Source organism: Python bivittatus, unplaced genomic scaffold (genome assembly GCF_059951505.1).
Source record: "Python bivittatus isolate LINGU-HERP-01145 unplaced genomic scaffold, Pbiv_v1 ctg000020_np1212, whole genome shotgun sequence".
In the NCBI taxonomy this organism is placed as follows: Eukaryota; Metazoa; Chordata; class Lepidosauria; order Squamata; family Pythonidae; genus Python; species Python bivittatus.
This window is the reverse complement of record NW_028277030.1, coordinates 128170820-128192902: the sequence shown is the minus strand read 5'-3', so window position 1 is coordinate 128192902 and position 22083 is coordinate 128170820. Positions and strand designations below refer to the sequence as shown.

The window sequence follows — 22083 nt, the reverse complement described above, 5'->3', positions numbered from 1 at the left end:
TGAGCTTAATACAATGAAAAGAAAACTAACCTTGCACTTGTGACAATGAAGTCCTATTTACAAGGAGGGATTTTTTACAAATATCACTTGAGTGAAAAGTTTCTTTCTTGTTATTCCCCATTCTACTAATTTTCTAACCTATTAACCTAATTTGGCATAAGTGAACCTTATTTCTGAGTAAATAAAGCTCTTACACTAAAGCACTTATTAGACAGTAAGCTCCACTAAACACAATTAAAGAATTATTTCTAAGTACTCTTCTGCCATAAATCTGATCATCTGTTCTCTAAACTACATCTAAGAACTTCTTCATGTCAACTCAACACAGAAGGGGAAACCTTTCATAATTCACCAAAATAGTAAATTAATCAACTAACTAATTGTAAGTTTTAATTAAACTTAAAACATACAGGCCTGACTTACAAGTATACCTTCCCCAAATTGGTACATAAGACAACAAAAGAGGAATAAATTTTCCTTGTTGTTGTTGTTGTTTTGAAGGAGTGAAAACATAAGGAAAATGTTATTCATCTCTAACGATGACAAAGTTGACTTTTAACATTAATCACGTTAGTTCCAGTTTTCATAACACAAGGGACCATCCTTCTCACTCTTTCCAGAAAATTCCACCCAGTCACTAATTACGAACAAGAGATAAAGATTGCCAGTAATAAATTAATGAAGAAGATGCATCACTGCCAATTGACTTTACTACTAAGTTAATGGGAAAAATATGTGCAAAAAGAGCCACCCAAAAGAGAGAGATGGTTCTTATGCTCAGAGGAATATTATTTCAGAAGAAACATTTATGACATTGACATACAACCAGCTTAATCTAATTTTAAAAAGAGAGAGGGATGATATAAATAAAACTCAGCACTCGCAGAAAGAGGTATTGCTGTATTCTCTAATTTTCTGAAAGGAACAAGGCAATGTAAGAGCAAGGCTACATGGATTCTCACCAAGCACAAAGTTTAAATGAGTGCAGAATGTAGCATTCTGAAGTTCTCAGAATACTACGTTTCTAGCTTTTATAGTTTGAAAGATGAACTTAAATTGAAAATATATGAGTTCTTGGAAGCCCCAGGACTCTAACACTGCCATCAATCTTTTTTTTCCTGTCATGCCAAACCTCATTTTGTAAAATAAAGCCATGGTATGACATCACATTTAATATTTCCCTCCCCTCTGAAAGTGATGACCAGTGAATTGCGACCAGAACAAAGAAAGATTGAATATTATATTCATGTGTCACAAATATAAAACCTTACAGAGGAAATTCATGACGTGTACAGGGGTGATGTATAGCTGGGCCAGAAGGGAGGGAGAACTATATGTTTTGCAGTAGAGAGGTGTTGGGACCTTGGCACATAACTTATTTTCTCTTCAGTACTGTATAACCAGCAGAAGCAGCAGAATACAATCAAATTAAAGAGTTATGGACTTTTATACTTTCACGTCTCACTGCCTTTGGACATGATTGTTCAGAGCAGTGGTTCTCAAGGTGTGGTACTTGGAGCCTGGGGGTCCCTGAGGCCCTTTCATGAGGTCCATGAGGTGGAATCTACTTTCATAATAATCCTAAAACATTATTTGCCTTTTTCACTCTCGTTCTCTCATGAGTGCACATGGAGTTTTCCACAGGCTATGTGACATGTGAGGATGTTACCGTTCTGATGGCTAATGGAATGTGTACTTGTATGTTCTTGTTTTCTAGAATATTCTTAACTAAACTAAACAACAAATATGTCCATTTTCAGAGATTAACTCAGTTTCTTCTCAGTACTTCTATTGTGCTCTTATTAGCAAGCTTCAGTTACACCTGCTAAAATCTCTGTAACCTCATTATCTTCCAATAAATCATTAATTCGAAATTCCCAAATCATACATGGGTAAAAGATCAATTCAAAGTGCAAGATAGGCCAATAGATTTTAATGCAACGGAGTACAAAATCTTCATTGATACAGTTTCAGATTCCACATTGCAGCTAACCTTTAAGAAACTACCATTTGTCCAGTTTTGGTGTAGTATCAAAGAAAAATATCTGCAATTATCTGAAAAGGCTGTTAAAATGCTCCTCCCTTTTCCAACTAGATATCTGTGTGAGGCCAGATTTTCTTTACATACTTCAACCAAAACAACAGATTGCAACAGATTGAATGCAGAAACAGATATGAGGGTCCAGCTGTCTTCTATTAAGCCAGACATTAAAGAGATTTGCAAAAATGTAAAACAATGCCTCTCTTCTCACAAATTTTGTTTGTTTTGGAAAATATAGTTATTTTTCATTAAAAATATGTTATTTAATATGTAATAGGTTTATTACTATTACTTTAAAATGAATTAATAAAGATTTTAAACATTTCTCAGTTTTAATTTATAATTTGGTTAATATTGATAGATATAACCCACATAAACAAAAGTTCTTTGGGGTCCTCAATAATTTTTAAGAATGTAAATGGGTCTTGAGGCCAACATGTTTGAAAACTGCTGATTTAGATTATGTTGCAAACAGGTAGAGCCATTTCTTATAAACCAAGGCTCACTCATGATTCATTTATATGTATCTAGGGACCCTGTATTCTCCAGAATGCTGATATGCGCACTATGCTCCTGTTTAGGATTACAACAAGTCATGAATTCTTCCACAACAGTTTCTACAAGAATGTTAATGTGTTCACTTTCTGTTTCTTAATTGCCCTCTTTTAGCTGTAGTTTGTCCGGTTAGCAATCAAATTCAGTATCGGAGAGAATGGAAAGATGCTCAAGCATATTCATAGAAACTAAGCTCATCAACAATTATTCGTCTTCACAATTAAATGGAATCTCTGCGTTCAGATATGGTATCCTTTGAATACCAGCTGCTGGAGGAAAATTGCTTGTTCAGTTCCTGCTTGTAGGCTTCCTGAAGGCATTTTGGTTGCCATCACTGGAAGCAAGATTATTAATTTCAAGGGCCTGTGGTCCACTCAGAACTTATGACCAAGTGCATGGAGGCACATTTGCACAGCAGTAACACAGCCACCACTAAGGAGACATGACAAGAGAAAAGGGAAAGTTACAATATAATCCATGAAGTACTCCTTCACACTTGCAGAAAAGGTTAGATTGAATCAAGACTGCAGACTTCAATGTATTTTCCTAGAAATCAATCAGGTAGAATTTAATGGGCCTTATGTATGAATATATATGCAAAAGATTGTACCATTAACCTTTAAACTGCTGGAGGAACCTTTGGTATTGATTTCAGTGAAACCCAATTTCAGGTAACCATTTGAAATACAACTTTTGACTTCAGACAAGTCAGATATTCTAAAATTGACGGTTCTTATCTCCTATTTCTGTTTGATTCAAATTTTCATTTTCTAATTTATTTCCTTGTTCTGGTGCTTATTTAAGTGAGTATATTTTTTTTCTCCTAAGGATTCTCTTTGTTGATCTTGAGCAGTTTCATCCATCCCCACCCCCTCAGCTTGTCATCATAAAGCCCCACCAACAATTCTGCTCCTCCCAAACAAATTCCCTCTTGCTTTGCTCTAAGGGATCCTGAAATATTTGTTATTCCCAGAACCTGAAACTAAAGACAAATTGCTGAACTCAACAACTCCTTGCCTTGCCAGTTTGGGAAGGATCCAGATTGATCTTTCCCCTGAATCACTTAGCATACCAAACCTCCTGCTTAAACAAACTCAGCAGGAAAAAAAAGCATTTAACTCAATACACACATGCCCTGGTATAGCTTCAGGCAACATAAATATATGTTCCAGGGTATGTACTGTAGTTACTGGGTTAAAACCTAAACTTAAATGTAAATTTTTATTCCAATCAAATTTCAAGGAGTTCAAATGTTTATGGATTAGTATTTCTGGCTGTGTCTTTTCTGTTCATCAAACAAAAGAATCCCATCCTTTGGAAGATCATTCCCCCCGCCCCCAAGATTAGATTGACCTTGACCCCGCTGGCCTTTCACAAGGCCTTAAAGACACGGTTTTGTCATCGTGCTTGGGGATCTGGATGTGTGATCCATCCCATGCAACGGTTATGCTGATTTCTCTGTTGTTTGTTTGGTGGGGTATTTTTTTTTACCTCAGCTGCCAATTATGTGTGTATTATTTTTATTGTTGTAGGTTATTATATGCTATTTTTAACTGCCTTTAGCCGCCCAGAGTCATGAACTTGAGATGGGTGGCCATATAAATTGAAAAATAAGAAAAGAAAGAAGACAGTAGAGTCAATAATAGAGTTTTCTGCTGCCTACTTTAGACAGATAACTCCAGTGAATCTGCAAGAATTGCAGGTTTTACAGGTAGCCAGGTAACAATTCAGGTAACAATTCAAGACCACAGGCATGCTTAATCAATCAATATACCACTCCTATATCTACTAAAATTAAGTCTCTATTATATTTACAAATCTAGGCATTGTGATGGCTTTCTTATGTAAATGGAACAACATCTGCAACCACATACAAAACTCTGGCTGCCCAACAGTACTGGTAACCATGGAGCAACAACTACTTTTCTATCTACTTTGGGTTTAGGTGCTACTTGGTGGCAAGTTAGAAATGTGATGGGATGGAATTATGAAGGCCAGGCTCAGGGAGATACAAGAGGATGAGACTGGCACCTCCCTGAGGAATTCACAATGTTGTGGCTGGCGTTACTTGGGAGCTGGGGTTTCAGTCTGGGAAGGTTCTTGCTAGAGGTTGTAGCTAATAAACATAGCTGGACTGAAGTTACATGGTCTCTTGGAGTTCCTTGGGCTAGGCCTGGCATCAATCTTCCCAGACTCAAACCCCAGCTCCCAAGTAATGCCAGCCACAACATTGTGAATTCCTCAGGGAGGTGCCAGTCTCATCCTCTTAGATATCCCTGAGCCTGGCCTTCATAATTCCATCCCATCACAGAAATTACCATAGTCTCCAACCATGTCATCTGCAACTTCTTCTATCTATAGCATAGCTCTGTTCAGCTGATCAATGTATTAACTCCAAATGTTGTGAGGAACTACAGATTAATAAAGGGATCCAATTCTTTCTTTTATCCTGTCCTCTTACAGTCCCTTCTAAAGCCTCAATCTGTCCAATGGAAAAGTGTAATGTTTTAGTGTGAGAAGATTGCTCAACTTGGTTTAGCTGTTTGCCCTGAACACTTCTTCACAAATTAGATTTGAGAAGGTCCAATCATGAACATAAAGTACAACTTAAGGACAACATTGTTGGCATTTGATTTGGAGACAGTATTGGGTCTCTCTTAGCTTCTCTGACAATCATCTCAACTGTGTAGAGCATAGGGGAGATGACCTTCACAGAAATAAGCAAGAACCATTACATAAGCAAGGAGGGCTGAAACATTATTTAAGCCCTGAGAAGCAAAGTAGTATTCAGAAGTGCCTCAGGCAGGCTCCTCTCTGATTCTCTGGAGTATATGAGGCATCATGCCGTTATGAGGCATCATAAGCCCACTTAGTTCACAACCCCATAAATGTGGGTTATCCTGTATGAGCATTATGTCAGCATTTTCTTTGCCTCTATGAATGGGTATCCACACTGTTCCACCATTGCCATAAATACTAAAATGAACAGAAGAAAAAAAAAAGAAGAGATAAAATACGTATTCTTTTTTAAAAAACTGAGTTTTTAAATAAAACATTAAACTTCGGCCATGCAAAATAGTATTTCCGTTACCTTGATAAAGGAATGGTTCATAAGCAGAGAGTGTATACTTCTTATCAATCCAAGACAGTAAAACTTGGTGCAGTGGTAGTGTTTTCATTGTAAAAGAGAAATCTTTTTTGTTTTACCCCAATGCTCAGTAAATCCACAGTTCTTCATATACTCCCCTCCCCCAAATCAATTTTGGTACATGATTTTAAATCACATTCACAACTTTAAACCATAATATTCTTCCAAAACCATATTAACAAACATATGAAGATTAAACCAAAATGGAAAAAAAAGTGGGACAAACCCAAATCATATGTTCAACTGTTGACAGTCAATCTTCTTAAAACATGAATAAAATAATTTATTGAATTAGATTTATCTTAAGAATATTGGAAACCAGCATAATATTCTTTGAGATTCATAACGATTGATTTGCTAATATAAGATATTCCAACACTTTATTCCAAAGTTCTTGTAAATAACTGACAACTATCTTAGTAATATTCTTTAATTGTTGATATCGCCATTGTAAATTTAGAATAATCTAAAATATGTATAGTAATTTAGGAGTCTTAGGTGTTGTTAATACATCTGGACATTTGATAATGAAATCAAAATATTTTCATTGCTCATAGCACCATTCTGTATTTTTAGACAATCGAAATTCTTTTTACCGTAACTCAAATGCTTCTAAACATTTGATTGGCAATATGTAAAATAAAGTATTCATACCCATATTAGCCCATTAATTAATGCTTTTAAAAAAAAGCTTGCTATTTTCAAACTGATATTATTCCAAGGGTAAGATTATCATGTGTATTAGTATCAGAATTGTATTTCTTGTCCTAACATCTTCCAAATATGCCTTGCAACCTTTAATGCTGGAAATACTGTAAAAGTATGTCTAAAAGAAAAACCAAGTCACTGCCATAATATCAAATTAGTCATATAATAACTTTTTAATTGTGACCGTATTATTTGGATTTAATCACTTGGTCTCTTTATAGAAATGGAAGTCAAAATGTATGTCCAGGGATAAAGCTGAAAGTCAAGGAAGTTTTAAGAAGTAGAAACCAATGTAATAAGCAGTTTCCATTTCCAGCTTCTATTCTGGCTGCAGTGAAACGATCTCATGTATCCATTTCTCTACAAAGACTGCTATAGACTTATCTTGCTTAAACACTGTAAGAAATACTTTAAAATGCAGATTAGTTCTATGAAATATGTTTTGCAAATGGGTTATTTTATCTTGAACATATTTATGGGAAAATTTGATCACTGAAGCACCACAGAAAGAAAATTATGTAAAGTTATTTATTCTTTAAACATTTTATCTCTTTAGAAGGAGACAAAAAGCATAGAGGATGAAGTAAAATGGACCATTTTGGAGACAAAACAGAAATTTAATTTTTTAGTTCAGAAAAAGGCAGAAATAAAAGCCTTAGTGACTGATTCACATGAAAAAAAAATCATCCAGCTTGAGAACTGTGATAAACAATTTGCCGTTGATGTTAACACAGTTGCAGTTCCAGCCTTATGGTATATTTTCCCCTTAAAATTAAGGCTTGCTCTGTGCCTTCTACTGTTATGGAAGCTATTGAAAATGGAACTTTTTCAAAGAGAGATTGAATCGTTTGTTATTGCCACCTTTATTTTGATTTGATTTATATTGACTTAACTGTTGATATTTTATTTGGATTTGTTATGATTTGGTTTATTATTACTCTTACTATAATTATCCTTATATTGCTATAACATTAGTTACTGGTTGTTTTAATTTATTTATATTTACCATGGACATGCTAACTGCTATGGATGTTTTATCTTTTTTTTTATAAGAACTTTATTATATGATATTAAGAATACAATTAAAAACAAAAAAGAGAATACAGTAAAGATAGAAAATAGAACTAAAAGAAAAAAGAAAAAAACTAAAATAGTGAAGATAGGTAGAATAGAACGGAAAGCGACTTCCAACTATCTCCCATACAGATATAAATACAAATAAAAAAAATTAATCTCTTACCGCTAGTTAATCCAAATTCACATTATTTCTATCAACACAAACCACTTAATTATTAAAACCCACAATCAACACTTTCATTCCCCCACCCCCAAACATGTAATCTAAGAAGGGTTGCCATAAGGAGACAAATTTAAAAAACAATATTATCTCTTATTAATACTATTAATTTTGTCATTTAAACCAAGTCCATTAGTTAATCCATTATTCTGCTGTAGGTATTTGTGGGACCTTCCATCCTTCTTGGCCTGTTCATCTTCCAGATTCATCTATAACAACATCTTATACATTTTAACAATAACATATTCATCATTTATACAAAAACATTTAAACAGTTGCATATAAGTAGATAACTAAGATATAAAGCCTTCTAACTCTACTGCTATGGATGTTTTATCAATTGTTTTGTAAACTGCTGTGAGTCTGTATTGATTCCGCATTATATAATTGAATAAACCAAGTCTCTTTGGGGGTAAATCTAATCTCTTCTGGGTCAGTTGAGATGGTTATTTGGGCAGGTTAGAGAGTTTGCATGACTCACCTACTTACCCTTCCTATAATCCATGCAAGCAAGTCATGTAAAGAGGCCCACAAACACCATTAGATTGGGAAAGGCTGAATTCAGTTATTAGAAGCACATAGTCCCTCCACAAGTCCCTTAACAGCTTTTATTAAAACTCTCTCATTAGCAAAATAAAAAGCAAGTTTTGATAAAAGTTAAAAGTAGATCTGAAAGTGCCTAGAACTTTTCAAAAGCGAGAGTTATCATTCATCTGGTCAGGAGATTGGGACACTTCTTCAGAGGCTCTCTGTACCACTCTAGAAGCAGCTCCAGCTCTCCATGTTCTTAGGCATGGTGTGTTGGGCAGCTGAGCTTAACACAGCTAGAAAAGCGGTGGTCTTTCTTTATACAGTGCTGAAGCTCTGCAAATCTGGGTGATTTTCCTGTCAGTTGGAACTTTTGCTTTAGTCATCCTCAGTAGATATGACATTCTGCTCAAGGGTACTTAAAGGGAAAAGGGGTTTAGTAAATGCCCCTCATAGCAAGGATAGAGATTTTTGATATATGGGCAGACAAATGCAGAATCCCTCATAAAAAGCAGATGGGATTGATCTGGACTGCTTTGACGATTTACAGATCCTTGCAACTATTTGTGAGCAGAGTAAACCAGACAGGGAAGCTGGGATGATCCCTGATATGAGTCTATTTCCTCCTTCTCTTAGCCAGGTAACAGCCAGACATGCAAAACATCAGGTTGCTCAAGCTATTTTCAAGCAACTATTTTCTGGGAGAGAGCTGGTATGTGTACCATTTCTTCCATTTCTGTTTAAAAGCCTTGGCAAGCTGGAGAGCCTGGTGCCATTTTTGCAACCAGGCTCTTTTCAAAATGGCTCTAACCATTGCTGCAGGTTTCTGTGCAATGTAATGGCTTGCTTAAGTCCAGAGAGGGGAGGGAGAAAGCAGAAATTTTAGCAGGGAAAATCAAGTCAGGATGTTTGTTTACTACAGTGATTACAAAACTGATTAGATACTGACTAGTAGGATTAAGATCTAGTTCACTGATACAATGTCCTGTATTCTTTATCCCTAACAAAAATCTCTGTAAAACTCAGGTAACTGGTCTGCACTGGACCCCTAGCCAAAATGGCTGTGGAGGGCACGTCCCATGGACTAGAAGGCAGAGAACTGCCCTCAGCAACCCAAAGTGGTCAAAAAGAGCTGAGCAGATCCAAACCCTCACCACATCAGCAACCATATCATCAGTGAATTGGGCCAGATTCTACCCATCAAAATTAACAATTCTGTTGAGTGAAGCAGGAAAAGGATACTTTAAAGATGATACACTTAAGGACAGCTTTAAGCTGCTGGGGTTAAGGCAGAGGCAATGGCATAAGGATCTCATATACTGTAAAAGTGCTTATCATGGCTTGTTTGGGTTGCAGTTAGGCGGAAGCCAGGAAGACCCCCTTCTCTCCATCATCAAGCTACATTTCACTATCATTCATTCATTCATTCATTCATTCATTCATTCATTCATTCATCGTATTTATATAGCTGCCCATCTCACAGAAAAGTATCCGTATAGAAGATAACCAACTTTATTCCTCTTTGGTTCTTATATTCCTCCTCGTTTCCTGTGCAGCTGCAGAAATTCATCAAGTCTTCTAGCTATTATCTATTCCTGCTAAGGAGAGGAGTGAATGTCCAAAGTTTATGAAGTCCTGGATAGGAAAATAAAGGATTTATGGACGCAAGTGGTACTTTCATCACTCCTTCCTATTGAATAGCCAGAAATTGGTAAGGAAATGTGTGTTCCAGAAAGGCAACAAAATTATTTACTCTCTTAGTGCAAGGAAATTAAAAGGTCTCCCATACAGCACACCTAATTACACTGACCAGTAGATTTAGCTTCACTCACATCATAAATTGAAATAAAAAATCCAGACAAAGAGGAAGCTGAGTGAGATGACTCAGAAGCTAGAACAAAAAGAAGAAAAACAAAAATTTCCAACAAACAGACAAAGCTTCAGTCTCTTTCTCCCTCTCTCTCTCTCTCTCTCACACACACACACACCAGTTCCACTGAGATTATACTATTGCGGTGGGGAGAATGTGACTCTCCAGTTCTTGCTGACCTACAGTTCCCAGAATCCCCGTCCATCGATTATGCTGACTATGGTTGCTTAAAAATAGTTTTGCAACATCTGAAAACTACTTGTTCCAAAGCCATAAATCAGTGATTTTCTATTGCTAAAATAAGTTTTCAAAGAGGAATTCTCAGCCGTGACAATAAAATCAAACTGGGTGAGAGTGATTATAGTTTCTGTAAGGGGGTCTGAGCAAAAGATGTTGGCAGAGTTCTAGGTGGTATTTCTACTTTCTCAAGAGGGCAGCTTAATTATAGGATATTTCTCCATGGTTAATCATATTGTGCTAGAATCTCTACGTAATCCTTGCTTATGTCTGTTTTTTTAAATATCCTGAAAGCTTCACACAGTAAAGTAAGATGTCTAGCTTAAAATTATTTTAATAGCTTACTCATGTCTCATATTTTATTTATTATTTATTAAACAAAATTATATAGCCTATTAACAGAAAGAATTCTACATGGATAACTAGAATCAAAACCACAATTAAAAAAAAAAAAGAACCAACGTTGAGGCCCCAATAAAACTGCATCAACCACACCACACTGGCTCCATCAACCCTCTAGCCCCAGCATCTGGAGGAAAAGCCAGATCTTCACTGCTTTCCTAAAAGCCAACAGGGTTGGGCTGTCCATATGTCCTGGGGGGAGGCTGTTCCACAAGACAGGTGCCATGACAGAGAAGCACACTTCCAAGGTCCCACCAGCCTACACTGTTTCACCCAAGGCACTTGAAGCATACACATACCGCCAGATTAGTGGGATGGATAGAAACCACTGGTGATAGATAATCCTACAAATAACCTGGCCCCGTGCCATTAGGGTTTAAAGGGGATGACCAGGACATTAAAGAGTACCTAGAAGCCAACTCAAACAGGGTGCAGCATGGAGGCTGCTACATAAGCAGCAATCCCATCTCATCCTATGGCCCAGCTTCACAAACAAGGTCTCACATCCAGCTATTTGCAAAGCAGCACCTCTGGCAGCCACCAGAATCTCCCAAATGACAACAGCCACACCCCCATCCCTGCCCCAAAGTCTCAGCTGATGCCACACCCAAAACTGAGGTGGACCTCCCCAAACACACGCCCAACTAGGTCTTGGTGATGCATGCCAGGATGGCCCTCTCTTACAATAGTGCTTTAAAACTGCTTATAATTTGCAAAACGTCCTCCTTTTCCTCCTTTGCAGTCTTTTTTTTAAGAAACCACAAAATAAAATAGACAAAGAATGATATCTATAGAATTAGAAGGTGAAAACTAGAGCAATCTAAACTCTGAGTGACAGACTAGTTCTCTATACTTGGTGACAAGTTGGCAGCAATTGTATGTGTGTGAACTGCCTTCTTTGGAAGGCATTGCTAGAGAAATATATCCCCATCATATCACAGTTCTCCCTGCACTATTATTTATTTGAAGCTCTTATCAAGACAAATATACTGTAAGTACTTAAACTGACAACACTTAATTCCATGGCTGAATCATATACAACATAATTTACAGAGAATTTCTCAATATAGAATTCCTTCTACATGAGAGAAAGGGGACAACTAAGAGAGCAAAGTATCATCATAACCAGGTATTTTGATCTCAGAAACCATGGACCTAGTATTGCTGATAGGATTGACGGGTTCAAAATATATGTGAGCAGATGTCTAGCAATTTCATGTAGAGGTTAAAGAGGAGTGGGGAGAGAGCCAAGCCCTGTGGCACCCCTTGCAGCACAGGCTCGATCAACACCAACTGCAACCAGCCTTGGAAGGAGGAGAACCACTGAAGAACTCTGCCTCCCACTTCCAACCCTTTCAGCTGGCCCAGAAGGATACTACACTTTATGAATCATAAGGACGAATACAGCCAACTTAGTATAGTTGTATTTCACAACTGAGAAGAGGCAGAAGTACAAATGTATTCCTATCAGCAACTCCTCTACATAACAAAATAATAGCCTGTCAGGAAGAAAACCACACCAGTCTGGGACTTCCTCCTTTACCTGTTTATAGTAATCTATATTGTAATCTACTAAGAATTCTATAAACTTCCTATTTATTGCCAAGGGATAGGCCCAGTAAAGAGAGTGCCTTGTCCATGCTGGGCTGCAATATATAGGTTGCAGGCCCCTGATGGGTCACCATTAAACTGACCCATTTTCTGGAAACAGCCACTTTACCTGTGTCTTACATAGCAGCTTAATATGCACCCATTAAGATGACGCCAGGGTATAAATCAGATTCTTAACAGAGGCAGAGGAGCAGGCCAGACCTATTTTTCTAATAATTTGACATCCTTAGACAGGTTTTGAAGGCCAGGTTATAATTTATTTTTGCTTCCTTTGTTTGGGGGTGATTGAGAATGACACTGCCCCATTAGTATGCCTGCATATTAACTAGATATACAGTAAAATAATTTCTGTACAATATTTTAACACTCCGCAGAAAATTTACAGTTCAGGATAATTTTTGCCCTTGATCTTGCTGAATCTATGAAGTGCTGTTAAGACAGCATCCATATTTTTGTCCTGAAAGCACCCTTGTGTTCTTCTTTCTTTGAACATATACTGATGTTTGTCACTGCTTGAGATGAGGCTCCAGACTGAAAGATGTGGTTTTGATCCACTGTGGCTGTTCTAACATTCTTATCCTTTACTCTTTATCTCAGGCCAGATCATCAAATCAGTGCTGATAACACTGTCAGGAATAAATCAAGCAAATGAACCTTGTTCCAAGGCATGGGTGTTGGATACTATAGAATACTTCCACCCTAAAGTGACAAATTCCATCCCCCTCACCTCCCAAAAAATCAACAACCCCTTTCTTGGGTTTTTAAAGGTCAAGATTCCAGTGTTCTTCCCATCAGAAACCACAGGTCTATTTTAGCTAATATCCATGAGAAAGCACTTCCTGCTTATCCTTGTAGGATATCTTTTATTTACAAGGATATCCTTGTATCCATAATCTTTTATTGTTTTGAGTATTTTTTTTTCCTGCAGGACTGGTTCCAGTCAATGTTGTTTGCTTACTTTCTTTTTTGGTGCTTCTTCAATTGAGCCAATGATGTTATAGCATGTGATGTTCAAGCTCAGTGGATTCATTCATGCTCCAACTAGAAGAAGTACGTGGTGGTGGTGGTGGTGATGGCAGCAGGTTCAGCTCGGTGTTTAAATCTGCAGTGCTTAACTAGCTCTCCTCCATAAGCTAATATAAACATAGACAAAAATCATCTTTCAATATAAGTAAAGACATCTATGGACAACATGCATAGAAATGCACTCACTTTTCTGGGAAAAAGACAGTAGCAATGAGACTGTGGCAAAGATCTTAAAAAATACAAGTCTCATCTGTTTTGTTTTCTCTGGTGGGTACCTTTTTGAAAATCCTTATTTCTTTTTGGCAGAAAATTCAGGGGCACAACCCTAGGGGACTCTAGTGCCCCCCCCCCCGTGCACACACATACACACATAGATACAAACACAGGGCTTAGGTCATTTGCTGGTACCTCCTGCTGCCCTAAACAGTCCCCTGGGATGCCGCCCCTCTAAATATGGTACGTGGTTTGTCCTATATAACAAGGTGAACACAAATATACAGCAGTGTTTCACAACCTGGCAACTTTAAGAAGTGTAGGCTTCAACACCCAGGATTCCCCAGCCAGCATCTTAAAGATGCCAAGGTTGAGAAACACTGGCATACAGCCTTATTAAATCCACTCCTCAAGCCTGCTTGTCCCTCCTGTTTTGTTAACTTATAAGATTTACTTATTAAATTAAATTTATTAAAGCTTATAAGATTTCCTTGAAAAACATAAAGCTCTGGACTTTAGATGTATTCTAGACTTCAGTTACCATGGTCCATAGCCATGTGGATTGGAAACTATAGGAACTGAAGTCCAAGAGAAACATAGAATTGAAGATCCCAAAGTCCAATTATGGAGAGCCACTACATCCTATTCCATAGTTCAACAACAACTTTTTTCATTGGACAATTTCTCCAGGTAAGGTTTAGCCTGATGCAACTTCTTAGAACTGTGCTTGTATGAATATTTCATTCTGCCTTTTTGAGCTTCTGAGGAACAGCATTAACCTGCCTACAAAAATTTCCAAATAATTTCAACTGAATTTCCTCAACATTTGGGAAGTGGAAATCTGTATTGTCTCTCCCTCTCCTTCAACTTCCTACAATTCCTCTGACAAAGGAGAAGCAAAGAGCCCAACAGAGATCTCACATATTCAAAAGCTCTCTCACGAAATTAAGACTTACAACAAAGAAAGTTCTTCAGCTCTTCACAAGTTATAGGCCTATCAGTATCACAGGATATTGTGAAACTTAATATCTGCTGATTCATGACAGATTTAGGAAATACAGCAGCTTCAGTATATGGATAGGTTATGGCAATGGTACTGACCACAGCATTGTCAACTAAACCATTCTATTTCTTTCTACAAAACATAGTTTTTCATATCCATAACTAATACACAACATAGGTACAAATTAAGTCCGGAAGACCATCAATTTGGTCCCCTGCAAATCAGCTTCAGACTTTCATACCTAAGAGAAGGAAAGATGCTTTATCAGATGGTAACAAGTTATATGCAAGTTATAAATAGTGATTAATAATAACACATCTTTTCATTTGAAAAGGCTTACATGCTACACATGGTATTTTTATTAGGCTGAATGTGTTGGCAAACTTCAAGTATGTACAGAACGCTTCTTGATATCTTCATAATTCCAAAGCCTGCTATGCTGCCAATGCAGCTTGTTCAATAAAAGATAATGTATGGCTCCTTTTAGGCACCATGGTGTTTTTCACAGCTTTTGATTCAATCAACTTCAATATGACAAATTTCACTGTGGATATGAGAAATGACCCCTTTGTGTCCGTACATAATTTTGTTAACTCCCGTGCAGAACCTGACTAATGCTCTTGTAGAGATCTGTGCATTAAATTCCTTTCACGAAACATCAGAATTTCCTCTCAGATCATTAATAAACAGAAATGCAACTTGCTAGCAGCATTCTGAGCTAAACTTTAAATCCTAAGCCAATTTCAAATATATGAGTTGTGTCCTGACATTCACTCACAGAAGTAGATTTATAGAGTGAGGCCTCCCCATACGCTCATATATCTCACTCTTACATATATGAACAAAGATTGATAAATATGTACTTGGATAGCTGAGGCCCCACATTTTGAGAAGCTGGAAGAATTGCTTCTACCACTGAAGATTCTTGCCAGAAGATCCGTCACTGGTTCATAGCCCTGCCAAGCACTACAGATAACAGATGCTGATGGAGAACCAGAACCTGAAAGGCAAAAGAGAAAAATGTTACTCACTTGTACAAGTTTGCAACCTGAGAATAGAACTGACAATGCATGGATTAATGTAGCCATGAACACATGGGGAGGACCTTATATGCTTATATATCCTCTAACTTTCATACATTTGTAAAGAACAAAGCCTACATTTGCGCAAAATTTATACATCCCTGGTTTCTTTGTCTGGTTCAGATTTCTGTGCTTTGCAAGGTTTTCAAACACGTGGATGGCATCTGCATGTATGCAGGCTGCATGTAACCAGTATGCCACTTATTTGTAAGTTTGGCCATAAGTTGTGCTCTACAGGGATAGGCCTACCAGTATCAGGAAAAGTCCAGATTGTTTTGTGACTCTTTAGTGGGGATCAAAATCAAACTGCTTATCCCACTTCCCGCTTCCACTCAGAGCATCACTATCCACTAAGACAGAAAGCAGTACGGAATGTGCTTACTTCCAAGGATATTTGTTGCACTGCCGTCCCACCATAACCATAGAAATAGAATAGTAGAGTCAGGTTCTGCTCCTGAATTCCAGTTTGAATCAGAAGAATCAGAGGAGTCATGGAGTCAGATTGCATACCAGGAGTATGTTGGCAGTCCTAGAATATGTTGGAAGTAGGCCCTCTAGCAAGAGTGATTTTGCTGTAAGCTAAGCTTATTGTGTAGCTATCTACTTATGTGTGGCTTTGTACACCATACAAGAACAGAGGTCTCTGCTCCAATAAGCTTACAATCCAAAATAGGGTTCGTTGACCTGGTTTGTGCACTGTGATAAACTATGGTTTGGTAAATAAAATGCAGTGGCCTAAACCAAAACCTATCAAATTGTCCTTTATGGGTTCAGACAAACAGCTCATCCCTTAACAAGAGCAGACCAATCATAATTGCTGCACTGGCATAACAAATAAACCTCATGCCAAATCGATGGCTGGATTTCCACAATATACACAATCACACAAACTATCCACCCAAGCTGGCTTAGCCTAGCATATCATGCAAACCCAGTCATTATGACTTCGTATGATGTCCAAATGCAGTCACAGAAAATAATAGCAGAGGTAGAAACACAGAAAATGGGAGATGGAGCATGGTTTGTACATATTTACCAATAAATGCCTTTCAGATATGGTGTCTGAGAACATTAGATAGTAGATTTTAATGTTAAAGGAAAACATCATTTTAAAAGATTGCCATGGCACGCAGAGGTTAAGTTAAATGGTGAGATTAAAGAACGAAATATACAGAATATTTTAGACATGTCTTATGGGAGGCAAATTCTATCTATTTGTTATTTTATTTCATTGTTGTACGCCACCCAGAGTCGCTTTGTGGCGGCTATATAAATGTGGGATGGATGGATGGATGGATGGATGGACGGACGGACAGACAGACATAATAAAAACTCAGTGGGAAACAAAGTAACCAAAACTGATTAAGATTTCCTTCTCCTAGCCCCTTTTTCCCTTTCTTCCTTGCTGTTCTTTCCTCACTAAGCTAATGGATTGCTACTGAAAAAACTTCCACATAAATTCATTGAACTATCCAGCTCTATTAAAGAGTTACTGTAATGATAAATATGCATGGGCACAGCAAAAAGAAACATAAAGGAAAGAAATTTAAAAATGGTTTGAGTTTATTTTTGGATACTTTAGCACATCAGATGAATAAAATATTGCAGTGATTTATATTACTGCTTGCTGTCTTATCAAACCCTGTTATGGTGTTTTGGGCTATAGAAGTCAAATAAAGCTTCTTTAAGAATATTACACATGATTGAAAGCTGGCATAGTAAAACACAACCAAAGGTATAGGCTGATATTGTTATGGCCAAGTGACTAAAATGTTATGCAAATATTATATAAACAAATATACAAATTAATAATGCAGACATGACTTCTTTTTTGAATTTGAGATCTAGTAGCCCTGTGCAGTTGGAAGCCCTCTACTGTCTTCCATTTGAAAGACTGTCCAGTCCAAATGTGATTGGAAGAGAAAGAATCATAAAACAGTAAGCAAGGCAGCCGGTAGCACTTGAAACAGCAGATGAAGCAGACATACAGGGGTCAGCCCACAACCCTCTAACTTCAGCGCAAAGATGCCTCGCTGTGTCACCTCATTGATGTATGGTTGATGATGCAGTCAAGCTGGCACCTGTCCAGCTGCCATTTGCCACTTCAGGCTGTGTGGGCACGCCCTTCTTCTCCAGTTGCTCAGCAATACCCTCCATGGCCATTTTGGTTTGGGCATGGAGACAGAACACCTGGATTTGGCAGAGGAAGGAAGTGGATGGAAGAGAAGTAGCTTTGGAAGGAATCCTTTTGGAGCCTGCAGGTCCTCTTGCAGCACCCCCCCCCACACACACACACCCATCTCCTTTCATTGCAACTCAATCCACCTTTTCCTGAATCCAGGTTCCAACTTCTGGCTATAGTCTCTTCCTTGCCTAGCAAAGATCTTCCCTCTTCCACAGGCACTGTCTCCATCAGCACCTGTCACCTTGCTGGTGAACTTCATTTATTTCTCCTGCCAGCATTAGTATCTTTTCTTTATTTGCAGTTCCTTGTTTTCAGACATTTACTTTTAAACATGGGTTTAGCACTACCATAGTTCAGAATAGAATCAACAGCTAAACCAGCTGCTCTAGCCCTCCATTAAAACCAACCCAGCCTACATTAAGAGGAGTGATTGGCAGATGTTTTCCCTGCTGGTTGATGACATTTAATGAGAAGGCAAATGACCCCAAGAGAGTCCACCAATAGTTTTCTTTAACTTGTCCAGCATTACAACTGTAAGGACAGCCGCACTCCCTGGACTTGTTCGGTAATATGGACAATACAAAGTATGGTGGCTTAATGTTCTGCCTAACAAAGCATGGGAAAAAACACTAACATGATTGTGAGGAAGAGCCAACAATTCAGCAGATCACAGACTCCCATATGTTCAAATGTGGTTCTGTTTAAATGATATAACACAATCTATCTATCAGTCAATCAATAAACTGGCATATGGAAATATAAATCATGTCTCTTGATGGTGCATTTTTTCTCTTTTAGCAAATGTATTAGTGTAGGATTCTCTGGGGAATTGCTAAAAGATTAGAAAGAGGTCCCCAATACAAATTCACATTCATTCATATTTTTGTACATTGAATAGAATTTATCAATGTATTCTGGCTAAGATAGGGGAGTCCAGTTTCTTTCACTGAAGCCAGTCCCATCGAACTGTTTTGCCCGTTGCTTATCTCCATGCCAGGGAAAGCTTACACTGATACATTTAAGCTACTTAAATATATGGCACAAAGAAACATGGTCTGGCAATCCTATCAAATGTGCTAATACTAAGATATTTAGATGCAAAGTCTCTTGATACAGATAAAAGATAAAATTCCAGCCTGAGGACTTTCTCATGAAAGGTTTATATTACAAGAAGGCTGCGAGGACTGAGATACAATGCAGACAAAGTTTTTAAAACATCTTACATGCAGTATTCAGTACATGCTAAGCAAGTAGGTACTACTAGATACTACTAGAATAAATGCTTATGCCACAGTAAATAAAGTGTGTAAAAAGGATTCTTCTGTTTTTCTTACATATTCAGTCAAATGTGTATTTATTCAATAATACATTAAAGGGGCTTATTTCCAGGCATGTGTGCCCCACTGAACTCTCTGCTCTGCTGCATCTTAAGAAAAATTGTAACATCCTCCTGACACTAGAAGACATAGGATGAGGTCCATTCTGCCACAATTAAAGACCATGATTTTCGAGGCTAGAAATAAAAGCTTCTGTTTAAATCTCTTATTGAGGACCACTCAAGATAAAAGCACTAAAATTGTTCCCTTTCACCCATCCCGTTTTCTGCTGTACTCTGATTAGTTGCTATAGCCCCTTCTTTGGTGTTACTGCTATTGTATTTTATATCACATTTTAAAGTATACAAAGATTTTCCATGTACTGATGATGATGGTATGGTATGGTATGGTAGAGCAAAGGTGGAAGGATTTTCCTATATTAACTCAATGTAATCTGGAAAAAATCCTCATGAATGAAGCCTTTCTTGTACAAAAGTTTAGGACAGGCACAAACAACTTTTGGGGCCAAAAGCTGCAGTCTCCTTTTTTTTTTTTTTTTTTAATGGCCTCTGAAGGCTGCAAAATGCATTGCTGAGGATACAATGGTATCATCATATAGGTGGAACTGACATTTTGAGGGTTGGAGATTCTGGAAGGATTTCATTCCTGGTATTTTTAACCATAAAAGGGGGGCAAAAAGGTACTATGGAAAACTGGCATTTTGCTCCAGGATTTTGGCAGTACACATGACAGGCTGCAGGTTTTTCAAAATGAGGCCGAGGCTGTATGCAGCTTACAGATTATGGGTTGCCCACCCCGGCTTTAAAATGAGATATCAATTTGTGAATGTTTCATTTTTTGAGAGATTTAATTCTTTTGTTTTTCTAATTGGCTTAAAAAATGATGAAGTGAATCTTGAAAGTTCCTCAGATCATCACATTTAAAAGCAGAATAACAATCCTGTTGGATTTAACCAAAGTTAATCTAGGGTCCTTCCACACGCTCTCCATTCTCACCTCACCTCAACAGGGGTATCCGCAGAGGGGAGGCAGGGGGTAAAAAAGTCAAGATGGCAGCCTTGACTGTGGCTGCCATCTAGTCTTTTTTTGATCCCTCCTGCAGACATCCCTGCTCCCAAGCCCTCAGAACTGCACATCTGCCACACCACCCTCATCATTACTACCCACAAGGGAGCATAACTACGCTCTATCCCAGTGTTTCTCAACCTTGACAACTTTAGGTTGTGTGGACTTCAACTCCCAGAATTCCCCAGCCAGCATGCTGCCTGGGGAATTCTGGGAGTTGAAGACCACACATCTTAAAGTTGCCAAGGTTGAGAAACACTGCTCTACCCAATGCTGTGCACCCCGAGCCCCAATTCGTGCCTCACCATGCTTGTTTGGCAGGGAAGAAAAACAATCATTATCCAGGACAGTGGCGAGGCAACTGCTAATAAGTGATCATGATCATGGAGGAAGGACAGCGAGATAGCATCATACTTGATTTCAGAAGGGAGCCAGGAAGGGGGGAAAAGTAGGAAACACACACTGCTGTTTTCCCAAGTCAATGGGCCGCGTAGCTGTGAAGCCCCATTGCGTGTGGAAGGGCCTAGAGCTGCCTGCTGTTGCTCATCCTGGCTCCTGAAGTCCAACCAGTAGGAAAGGCAAAGGAGCTACAATATTCCCCCCACCCCACCCCACCCACATCTGGTAGCCGGGAACATACAACCTCTGAATTTGCAAGCTCCGGCGAGGCGTCCTGATTAATGGCTGTTAGCAAGGGGGACAGGCAACAAAATGTTGTGCTCCTGTTCCAGGTCCCAACCAGCCATGCTGATTCGGTTTTATTCTCCCAGCACTGGTTTTGGTCCCACTCGCAATCTATTTTTACTATTTTTTCACTCCTGCGAAGCTTGAGGCTCCCTCAAGCCCGCCGTTGTTTCTCTTTACCTTGCAGATGTTTGACCACAAGAGTTCCTGCGCTTTCCTCCGAATTCCAGAATTTTAGGGGAAAATAAACTCATATTCTATTAATTGCAGAAGGACTGCAACTTAAACAATAATAACGGTAATGACGGTGGTGGTGGTGGTGGTGAGGATGACGGTGCTGTAACTTGGAACTCCTCTGCAAATAAGTAAAATACTTTCCGTATGTGAGAGTCTGATTGAGAGAGACTGAAGGTCAGGAATGCCGTTCCCTTTCCTTGTAAAAAACCCGGCACGTAGCGGGCATGCAAATTTTAAAATATGATTTGGTTCCTTTGCAAAGTTCAGGCCGGCGGGATACCATTTCACCGCTCCCGGTGATAAAAGTACAAAATTTCCAACGCGCTACCAAGTTCTCGACAGAAAGGGTTAACTCAGCGGAAGATCGGTAGGGGGCGTTAAACGGATGCGGACGGTAGCCGAAACTTTTAAAGCCCGTCCAAAACACAGAGAAGGAGGGAAGCGCGGGCGGGGGGGGCGCTTCCCCCGTCGTGACTCGAGGAGCCAGGCGAAGGCGCGGGGTTAACCTGCAGCTGGGGCTCTTCGGGAGGGAGTTGCTGCCACTCGCTCTCCCCAGCCGCCTCCCTTGGCAGCTTCTTGCCGCGCCTGCCTTGCACGGGAAGGGAATCCCCTCCCCACCTCGCTGCACGCCCGTGGTTGGAGCGACGCAGGTAAGAGGCACCCGAGCTCGTCCTCTCTCCAGCCCGTGCGGTAACGCGGTGGGAGAAGACAGCGGAGCCGACGCGGCGTGGCGCGGTGTTGTGCAGGTTGCGTGGGCTGCTCCCCGCTCGTGCCAACGCGTGGGATAATCGCCGTCTCTTTCAGGAGGTCGCAGCGCGGGAGTGGTTTGGCCGCCTGCGGTTTTGAACTCTTTCG

The 22083-nt window shown here is 38.9% G+C and overlaps 1 protein-coding gene and 1 long non-coding RNA gene across 5 annotated transcripts in view; one reads left to right on the top strand and one right to left on the bottom strand.

The window, feature by feature from the left end:
* Positions 1 to 5285: 5285 nt before the first annotated feature.
* On the bottom strand, positions 5286 to 21431 carry LOC148217178 (uncharacterized). Its single transcript, XR_015797650.1, has 3 exons — positions 21172 to 21431; positions 15503 to 15639; positions 5286 to 13530 (listed from the first exon to the last, which is right to left on the bottom strand). It is a non-coding gene; the product is annotated as an uncharacterized LOC148217178 (long non-coding RNA).
* Positions 21432 to 21638: 207 nt separating this feature from the next.
* EFEMP1 (EGF-like fibulin extracellular matrix protein 1) overlaps positions 21639 to 22083 on the top strand; it is a 61189-nt gene continuing 60744 nt past the window's right edge. For all 4 annotated transcript variants that reach the window (XM_007428080.3, XM_025166564.2, XM_025166566.2 and 1 more), the window contains exon 1: positions 21639 to 21878. The gene's annotated coding sequence lies outside the window, so the exon portion shown is untranslated. The remainder of the gene's footprint in view (positions 21879 to 22083) is intronic.